At 31.5% G+C, this 11,301-nt stretch overlaps 1 protein-coding gene across 2 annotated transcripts in view; it reads left to right on the top strand.

The window, feature by feature from the left end:
* Nucleotides 1–5,453: 5,453 nt before the first annotated feature.
* The window catches only part of LOC108734871 (homeobox protein SMOX-1-like), a 154,943-nt gene continuing 149,095 nt past the window's right edge, over nucleotides 5,454–11,301 (top strand). Inside the window, exon 1 of one of the 2 annotated variants that reach the window (XM_018466586.1) lies at nucleotides 5,454–6,255. The gene's annotated coding sequence lies outside the window, so the exon portion shown is untranslated. The remainder of the gene's footprint in view (nucleotides 6,256–11,301) is intronic. The other variant, XM_018466585.1, reaches the window with a different exon arrangement.

Here is an 11,301-nt window from a genome sequence, read left to right as displayed (position 1 = left end):
CAACAGTAGATAGGTGCGATATCAATAATGACAAAATGAAAAAACAAATCATTATGAAAATAAACATTAAATTAATACAATAAGTTTTTTTTTGTTGATTTTTTTACGTAATGCAAATGGTAGGTAAGCATACTTATACACAAGAAGCAAACTATAAGACATAAAGAAATGATTTAAGTCTTAAGATATTGAAAATAATTGTTTATTCTAAAAAAGTTTAAAAGTATAGATAAGAATATTAACTTATAATTTTTTAATTCAATTCTATCCAAATGTAATTAGTGATTATCCTGCCTTACAAACAAATATATAGGTATAATTGAAAAAATCTTGATTATGTTTTATTTATTCCAGTTTATAATTTATAAATTCGTACCAACGCACTTACATACTTAATAAGAATAAGAATAAAAATTAAACTTTGCAAACTTACTTTGAAGGTGTTCTATATATTAGAAGCAATTCCTTAAAGTAATTTACTATGTGTTTGTGTAATGTCTACGTACTCGCAAATGATTTTTTTCCACTTTCATAAAATCCACATTAAAAAAAGATAGTATAAATATTTAAAACAAACAACAATAATATTATTTTAAGGAAAATATACTATTGTTACTGGAAAATACAAAAATAAAGTTAGTGTGTACTGTTTATTAAATTTGAAATTATAAACACACAAATTTAGTTTTATAAATAATCTAATTGAGCACTGTATGTGACTATTTCACCATACTGCAGCTTTTTCAGGTGAGAGAAGAATATCGCAATGTGCAAAACTATAGTTTCAAGAATTAAAACTTCTTTGAGATTCAATATAGTTGTTCTTACAAAGTAAATTCGATACATTTATGGTGAAAAACAGAAATGAAGTCTGCTGTAAGATGTATAACAAAAAGTAATTCCTTAAAAATAATATTTGAAATACCAACATTGATGATGTATTAGGTGAAACAGTTTTTCCATTAATCTTTAGTAATGATTCATATTATTCAAACTTTTCAAATTAAATATGTTGATAAAAATCAGATTGTATTAGTTAAAATTAGTAGAGATTTTTAAAAAACTCGTTTTAAGTAGGTTTGTTATAAATTACATATCTTATTTTCTTGTCTGTCAATCAACTCGCAAAGAATTATCGGAAACAAAGAGGTAATTGTAATATTTCTTAGAATTTCAGTTATATCGATAAAATAATAATAAATATGGGTTTTAAATTTTGCTTTAATAGAAGTGAAAAGCCTTTCGTCAGTTTTTTTAAGAACTATTTCATTATTTTTACAAACATATTTTCCAGAAATACTTTTTATTATCGGAATTTCTAGGTAGGTGTAATAACTTTAAATTAAATTTGTTTTTCTAATAATTTTTATAACATCATTGGTTTGGATGTATGCAGGTATTCATTTTTTATATCTGTCCGTCGGCTAGTATCCAGCGCTCTGTTTGCTCTTTAATCAAGAATAAATAAAACTTCAAGGTATAAGGATGCATTGTGTGCATTTCTTGACGCTTTAGGATGATACAATTTTCACGCAAAAAACCTATTAGTAACTACATGCAAAATACGTATATGTATATTAGAAAAACTTGAATGATTAGGCAACAAGTGCATAAAGAAATCTGTGCATGTATAAAATATAAACTGTAATTAATATTTTTTGAACGTATGCGAAACACTTTCAAATACTTCTTCATAGTTTACGCGGTCGCATAGGTAATGAAGAATTTAATAAAACGGAAATGGGCAACAAGGATAATTAGGACGAATCGCTATCCAGGCTTATGTGCTTAAGTCGTGGTTAAATTACACAATTATCTGGCTACTGCTTGATTATAGTAATCTATGTAATGGTGAAAACGGTTAATTACTTATTGTTAGTTTGTAAAAGGTGTTTACAGTTAAAATGCTTGCAATTTGACGTCTTTAATTTAATTGATCCGACATGGTATATTCGAAGCTATTCCAATTATTATAATCGCTGTATAATTCTTGGACAATTTTATTCATAGAAAACATCATACGTATTATTAAGTAGAAAAAGGAAAATTAAAGGAGCTAAAGGAGATATCTGTAAACATGTACAAGTTGTCTGTTCTTCTAGAATTAGTATTTATGATATTCAAATATCGATTTAATGTTTTTATTTACCATATTGATAATAGATAGGCATTTAATTATTAATAGAAGGGAAAAAGAAGACTGTCAGTCTCGCGTTGATAATGCCCACGTATGAAGTGGGCGAAACACGTGTCCGCTCAAATAAAATTATTTGTGGTAATTAGGGGTGAGTATTCCTTTTAATTTTTAATTAATATTTACCACAGTCTTCTCTTCCTACTTTGTAGATATCGATAGTTTTTATCTAACAGTATATGAAACTAAACAAATTACTTTGTACCGAATGAAGAAAAACTTATCGTCGAATAGGTACTCGACTTTCTCTCCAAAATTTGAAAATTAATATAGATGTAACTTGAGAACCGAGCATACAAATATTATATTACATGAAGTCGTTATATCAGGGAATCATCTTTTGAAAAAGTGACGTTGTATAGAAAAGAAAATTCGTACATACAAATATCTTCAGTCATATTTGTTAATAATAAAGTAACATAAACCAAATAAATGCAAGATAAAACTTATTATTACCTAATATACTTATTTTATTCCTTAATTGTAGGTACCATTACCATAAATAAGTTGGATTTCAAAATAAATATGTATAAAAATTAAGTTATCTGCGTTACGTTGGGTTTGAAGAAGCTCCAATTTTACAAAACAGTTGTCGCAAGTACATTTATTAATGAACATTGGAAAAATACCAACGCTTTGTATTAAAATCTATTGTAATATTTGGGAATGTAAATTCCATGAAGCAGATAACAAAACAATTAATTATTTGACTGGTTATTGTAAGCACATAATGAGCACTTTCTGTAGGAATTGCTTCGTTTTTCTTTTTGGTGATTGTACCCAGGAAACGCCTAAAATTTCAACAACCACCACGTGCTATCAGGGACAAATATTTTTCATCTGCTTAATTTTTCTTCGACCTTTGAAACGTCAAGCAGGTCATCGTTCACGATGATACGGGCGGACAAAAGTTTATTTTGGAATAAATTCTGTGAAAAAGTGCAGTAGGGTCCTGTGTATATATGTGTGTGTATTGTATACGAGTGTGTGTGTATATTTCTGAACCCCAATGTATGATTAATGTGGTGATAGTATACAATGGTGGGTGGGAAAAATCGGCCACGTTGCTTGTTGCGATGACTGATGATCAGTTTGTTTTAAGGCTTTGTGAAGCAATGGATGCAGTTTGGGGGAATTTTTGAGACATCTATTGTAGGATATCATGATAAATATTTTCAATAAAAGATGATATTCAACAGTAGATAGGTGCGATATCAATAATGACAAAATGAAAAAACAAATCATTATGAAAANTACCACAGTCTTCTCTTCCTACTTTGTAGATATCGATAGTTTTTATCTAACAGTATATGAAACTAAACAAATTACTTTGTACCGAATGAAGAAAAACTTATCGTCGAATAGGTACTCGACTTTCTCTCCAAAATTTGAAAATTAATATAGATAATAATTAAAATAGTTTTATGGTTTTATTTTCTTTATCTTCTTGTTACAATTCTACAACTTCAAATGTGTTTCGATCTTGCTATTCTATAGATGGAAACTTAACGTTATGGATTTTGTCATGTCATACTTGGTTCCACAATGCTCAAATGTGATTTATTATCACTGTTTTACTGCCTTTTTGTATTGTTACTTCTTATTTCTATTTATTTTGAAAATTATTGCTTTAAATATTTTCCGTTTTTCCCAATCTGCAACATTGACTACACAACATTTACCCTACGAGTAAATATGAGGGTTAAAAAGATTGATATCGCTGTACATATGGGTATAGATCAAAGACAGTTTGATCCATATTTACTTAATCACATCATGTAATTTACCGTAAGAAGGGTACGATTTTCTATTCTATTCTAATCAGTTCCATTTTCTACCAGCTGAATAATAAACTACATATACAGTAGAACTTCGATAAGTCAAAAACCTCCAAAACTCTAAAAAATGTTTTGTTCCCTTCTTTTAAACCGTAAAACCTCCATTACTTATCAAATCTTAACCCTCTATTAGTCGGAATAATATCAGTAAGTCTCTGCAAGTCATTTTGCTACACATTTTCTCATTGTAACTCGAAAAATTAAATTGAACCTCTGTATTTCGAACATAGCAATGTTTTATTCTACAACTTTTACAACTCGATAATTTGAAACTTATTACGTCTGTAGTTCGAAGAAAAATAAAATTTCGACTTTCAGGATTTGCTGACAATTTAAATAAACCAAATCTTAACCTCTACAAGGCGAATTGAAATCCGTCTAGGTCAAAATCCTCCATAAGTCGAAAACCCCGTTAACTTACATATAAACTTATATTTTTTAGCGTCTCCCTTGATGCCAGAGTTATCGAGGTTCTACTCTATGTATAAATCTTCAGTTTTGCTTATTGCATTTAGAAAAATTTGTATTACCTATAACATGGTCCTTTTCCAATGTGATATATTGGTGCCTGTCTGGTATATTTGTATGAGGGTCTAAATACACTGAAGCATTCTGATGGTAAAAAAACATCACTTTCTCCAACCTTCCCTAACATATATATCTAATCACCTGGATTCATGTGGGGCTCTTGTAAGTCGATAAACTTAACTAACCACATCTTAACTTGAGCTTCGTTAATTTAGAACTGAAGATGCGAACTGTATCCGAAAATCCAGAGCAAATTTGCTGTCTATTATCTTTTGGCCACTGTAAATGACTTTATGGCAGCTGAGTCGAGCTTTGGTTGAAAAGGGAATATTGCGTCAATATATCAAACTCATTCCTGTTCACGCAAATCCTTGGACAAGTTCGGTGAATAGATTCAATGTCTGTTTCACTTTGCGCCATACAACTTTTGCAATATAAAAGACCAAAGGCACCACAGTAACTAAATTACCATAAAACCATTACCTCTAAGGTATATGCAAAATAGGGTTGTCCTTTGTACAAAAGTATGCCGAAGTTTGCAAATTTTTGGAAGGATTTAAACGACTATTTACTGATAAATGGAAAGGGGTTTAGGTTAATTCAACCCTAAAATGAACAGAAGGGCTTGGTAATCATAACAACACTAATAAGTAAAAGAAATTATCAAGGTAATTTATATACACACCTTTGTTTGTATCTAATTTATTGTATAATTATTATCAGTCAATTTTGATGCTCCTCGTATAATAATACGCGTGAGCTACAAGTGTACATATATAGAAATCCTGAAAACCTTTGACTTATTCAACTTTCGAACTGTACAATTAGGTGCCCTCGTGTTATTGTAGATGGCGACTTATTGCCTTTGCTATGCTTTATTTGTTATCTTATTTGTTTGCTTGTTGTTGTCAGTATTAACTAGTGCTTATTCTCAAGCGGTGGACTGCTGAATGTTTATTCAATAACGATGATACAAAATTAATGTGTTTCGCGTTTTACGTGTGTGGACCATTACATTAAAGAATCGATAGATGTTTAATTGACAAAAACATACAGTTTTGTGCACAAGAAAATTTGTTTGGTAATAAAGATTGTGTATTACTCATAGTCGGAAACTTCCATTGATTTACGTGTTCAAAACATTCAGGTTATGGTAGTGCAAGTGTATTTACAGTCACTCAGAACGATTGCAAACAGATATATTTACACTTTAAAAAGTATTGGTATATTTTTTAACTGAAAATACGTAAAGAACTTAATGTGTCATTTGTCTATTGGACATTGAAATAGTGTTTTTAGGGCATGTGATCACGATGGTGGAGTTGACAATTTCTGTTTGAAACGTTTGTTCGGTTGTGGTCCAAATTTGCATTTCGAAAATTGATTTCGGAGCGTGAAAAGACAAGGGTAGTGTCAGGGCGAGTTGTGCGGTGGCGTCCTTGGAGTGTTGCAGTCAGAGTAGATTTATGAAGGCTTAAATCCGATACCCTACTCGATTTCGGGACGCGCGGGTTCATATTTTTAAATTTCTGAAATACGACCGCGAGGCAATGAAATTGAAAATAACGTAATGGAATCGATGGTGTCGGATTTATTTTGCCCTTAGTCGCGTCGCGGTGCGGGACATGACGTCTAAAACAACTTATCGACGAATTGATGGCACGATAGGGGACGTGGAACAATATCAACAGACGGGTAAGTGCAAAATTAGTTAGTACAAAGTTGTTGTACAAGAAAAAACAAATGGGTAGCTATGTTACAAGTATGGAAAAGGGGACACCCTTACTACTTGAATAAATGATAGATTTCAACATGATGATGCTTGAAAGACTGAGTATGTTCATAATTTCCGAAAGACGAGGCAAATTACAGGTCATAAAATTAACTAGTTATTCATCTAATTTATTTATCCAGTATTGAAGCCTTATCAAAATATGGACTAGAATTCTGCAAACGATTAGTATTAGTATTTCTTCGTGAATTACCTAGATGCGAGCCAGTGGTAATTAAAGGTAAACATTTTGTTATAATTTGATTACATTGAGAAACTAAAATTCGGAAATTAATATTAGTGGAACAAACGAAATGTTATGTTAAATCTGTTTGTCTATTTTAAACTGTATTTTTTAATGTTTGGTGCCAAAAGCTTTAATTTCAATTATTAATTATCGAGTATATCGATAAGTGTCGAAATATAACTGCAAAACTTNTAAACAATTAATAATATCTCATTAACAAATTGACCAATTGACGCCCACAACAACCAGTTCGATTCCAAATTTAAAAACCTTCATTTCAATGTGAAAAAATCACGAAAAAAGTCATTTTTGCAATAAAAAAACAATATACAAGAAATGGCAATTTTTGACGACTTTTTGGGATTTGTGCAATAACCAATTGACAAAATTGATCGTACCGCGGTTCAAATTGAAGGTTTTTAATTTCTCTACAATTGTTATTTGAAACCTTTCTTCCTAAGAGGCATAACGTGCCTTCTAGATCTAAAAACCTGGTTTTTACCAACTTTGGACCTCCCCCATTTGTTAACGCACACTTTTTCGAAGTTTAAAAATATACAGGGATGCTTAACTTTTCCTCGCCTATAACAAGGAAGAACTCCCATCTGATAACAAAATATCGGGAACGTTCTTTACCGACTGGACCGTATATGTTGCTATTAGAAGAAAAATCACTGTCCATAATTTTTGGTGTTATCCCAGATTAAAAAGAAAAACAACTCAATCCGATAAAAATTGTCAAAGAAACGACTATTTTCTCCGCATTCTCCGATTGAGACGGCGCGTCAGTCTGGAATGTTTTATTTACACCGCTAACTACGTTGCGTCGTCCGAAATTACTGATCACTTTAGACGGGTCTTTTAGCAATAACAAAAAAAGTTAGTACTTTTTTAAAAACAATAATACAAAATATAAAGATTTGTTTATCGAATGACGCAAAATTCATTTCTTAATAGTTAAAAACAATTAATCTGTTACGTTTAAAAAAAAAAGTGTTAACTCGCTTCCTATTGGTCTTAGGAGATTCGTTTTGCTCTTTTAATGTTCGTTTCGAAGTCACTCGTTCATATTCGTCGGTTAAAAATTCATACATTACGTAGGAGTCGCTCCAGCTGTAATCGTTTATAAATAAAAATGACCCCCTTGTTTACAGTAATAAATAAGGGGACAAAAATGAATTTTTAGATTTGCTCCTAATGGGATATGAAGAACTCTACCTTTACGAAGAGATTGAACCTATGTGTACCTAAAAATGTTTACCGAAAAAAAAGTTACGGCAATAACTCTTTATGTCTGTTGGGATAAACAATTAATAATATCTCATTAACAAATTGACTAATTCCATTTTTAAAAACCTTCATTTCAATGTGAAAAAATCACGAAAAAAGTCATTTTTGCAATAAAAAAACAATATACAAGAAATGGCAATTTTTGACGACTTTTTGGGATTTGTGCAATAACCAATTGACACAATTGATCGTACCGCGGTTCAAATTTGAAACCTTTCTTCCTAAAAGACATAACGTGCCTTCTAGATCTAAAAACCTGGTTTTTACCAACTTTGGACCTTCCCCATTTGTTAACGCACACAACGAAGTTTAAAAATATACAGTGATGCTTAACATTTCCTCGTCTACAGCTAGGAACAACTCCCGTCCGGTAACAAATTTATGTCGGGAAAATTCTCTACCGACTGGACTAATATTTTTGTTGCTGTTGTCACCCCCGCTGGGAATCGAAACCGGGACCTTTGGCTTTACGCATGAATGCTCTGACCAACTAAGCTACGAGAGATGACAACGAAATCGAAAGGTGATTTCAAGTTGATGTTGCATATTAACATTGACCAGTATTAGTAATTTAAAAAACAATGTCTTATTTTCAAATGTTATCATACAATTAATAATTATTTTATTGAAACTCTAAAACTTCAAGTGTCACTGCTGATTTTTCCTGGAAACCGCAAATTACTTAATTGCCTCACAGACACCATAATTAGGAGTTCCGAAGAAAAATGAACAATCTAATAACACCAGTTTACTTTGATGTCGTCGTATTTGTCTTCGACGAGTCTGTCGGAGGGACGAGGAAAGATAATTTCGAAGTTGATTTAAAAAATCGCGGCCCGTAAGCGTTCGTACCAATCAAAGCAATTGATACGTTGGCTCCCGTCCGTTGTCAATTGGAGTGCAGTTTCTTGTTTTAACCGACGTGCCATTATTCAAACCTCCTCTCTCACGATCAGCCTTCGGATTCATTCTTCTCTCTGCGTTGCCTAATAATAGTTACACAGGTAATGGCGTGTTAAGGCGTCAATATTAAGAATTACATACTTATCGCGTTAGCCACTTAACCGTCTGAGGATGATGGATGATTTATAAGGCGCAGGACAATTGAAGGAATATTATCTTGAAAGACGCATCTATAAAAGGCTATTATTAATGAATTATTTCAATTTGATGTACCTATATTAAAACAATTATAAAGTTTTAACATATTAATGAAACAATTAAGTTGACATCGAACTATTTAAGTAGATTGAAAGATAGGTACTGAAGTGAAATGTTGTTCTTTATTTAATTGTTTCATATTTTCAATAGAAATTTTAAGTACTCTGATTAGGGTTGCCACCCGTACTTTATTATAAAGTATTGTACTCTATTTCGACTGTGCGTACGTTATATCTTACAAGACACATAAAGTACGCAAAAATACTTTATTTAAGGCCTTAAGTAAACATCGTAATTTTGTAAGCGATTATTCGAAATTCAGAGTATTTTTACATCAATAATATTGCACAGAAAAATGGCAAGCCATATTTACGGAACAACCTGATTTCCCAAATCTGTTCAAAGTAGTGTCACTTTTGCTGTCCGTTCCGGCCACTTCAGCATTTACAGAAAGAGTATTCTCTGTTATGAACGCAAAGTGGCGGGACGACAGGAATAAAGCTTCATTAAAACTAATTAAAAATGGACTTTTAGTTTACTTAAATCTTTGTTTACTATGTTTAGAGGCTATTAATATATTTAAGAGCGACAGCAATTTGTTACTGGCTGCTAGGTGTAACAAAAAATATGTTTTTAAAAACAAAAAATAAAATACATTATTTTTATGCTGAGTACTTTTTTTTGAATCATTTAGTCGAGAAATACTTTATGTAAATCCTGAAAAGGTGGCAACCCTAACTGATGGTCAAAAAACTATACCGTATGCGAAAGTGTTGATCTCGGCATTCAGTTATATTATAATCCGTCGCTCTCATGTCATGAATAGCAGTGAGGACTGCTTGCGCGACACGACATTGGAAGTTGTACGACACGCATACGTATAACTAGTATACATTTTCACGAAGTGGCAATTGGCATAGTTTATACGTCATTAAAATAAAATCGGAACGATCGGCCACACAGCTAATGCGTGTGTAATTAGGTTCTTAATCCGTATTTTTTTTTGTACTCTTATGAATTTTTTGATGACTTTAATGATAATTTCTTTATTGGAAGGGTTATAGGTGTTTCAAAAGTGGTACCATTTAAATGAAGAAAATATTTCACGCCCCCATCAAGGGTGGAAAATTAGAAAATGATAAAAAAAATAATCTCTACCAGATATAAAGAGCAAATTACTTCAAGGTGTTTTATATACTGATAAAAAAATAGTTCTAAAAATTAATAAAACACAACCTCGCTGTTTCGGTCAATTCTTTTCACCTTCTTCGTTTATATTTGTGCATATAAGCAAAGTATTGAGGTCGATTTTTATACGTCAGTATATATATTTAAATTATCCTAAAAATTTTGCTATAAAAGTTCCTGTTCTTGCAGACAATTATTTCGTGGGTATCATGTATACATGTACATATAGGTACGGTTGTGGCTAATAGCGAATGGAAACTGCATGTGACTTATATGAAGAAAATTCAATAACATCAAAATATGAAACGCTGACATTTAATTGTGGTTAATATCAAATATTAATGTGAAAATTCATTTTCAATTTTTTACCCACAGAGCAGTAGGTACATAAAGCCAATAGTCCCGGGTTCGATTCCCGGCGAGGGTGTGACAACAGCAACAAATTTACCCTCATTACTCTGAGGTAGTTTATAGTGGGTAAAAAATGAATGTTCACATTAATATCGAAATAGTTTGACTGTACACATGACTAATACATACTTACATATCAATAATAGATATATATATAATATGTTTGAATTACTGAAATGTCAATGTTCATTATCAGTTTTATAATCAAATCAAATTAAGTATATTATTTCATAGAAGATAGTAAAGTAATAATCCGCACACATGTTTCATGTGACTAACGAAGAAAAAAACGGAAATGTAGTTTCGACCGGATTTTTGAGCTCATAAAGTTGTCATTGGCTGCTTATACAAAATAAGAATATTTGACTACTTCAAAAGAAATATCAGCAGTGACCTAAATAAAATTTGCGTTTAAAAGAATAAAAGAACAACGGGAGCTCTATAACCGAGGCAGTAAATCATTTGCATTGGGAAAAGTAAAATTCAAAATTGCGTGTATTCAAAAGGACACAAACCATAACACTATTATTATGCAAATGTAGAACGCTACTTCAGGCTATTGTGAAACGAACCATCGAGAGATGCCCCAGTTTCTGAAAGTAGTTTTAGCCCACTCAGGGTGAAATTTGGTAATTTCAGATGAAGGAAGGAACTATAATGACTTTAAATTAGG

Source organism: Agrilus planipennis, unplaced genomic scaffold (genome assembly GCF_000699045.2).
Source record: "Agrilus planipennis isolate EAB-ADULT unplaced genomic scaffold, Apla_2.0 scaffold50, whole genome shotgun sequence".
NCBI lineage: Eukaryota > Metazoa > Arthropoda > Insecta > Coleoptera > Buprestidae > Agrilus > Agrilus planipennis.
Note: the sequence above shows the minus strand (reverse complement) of the source record. Positions and strands in the feature narration are given on the sequence as shown.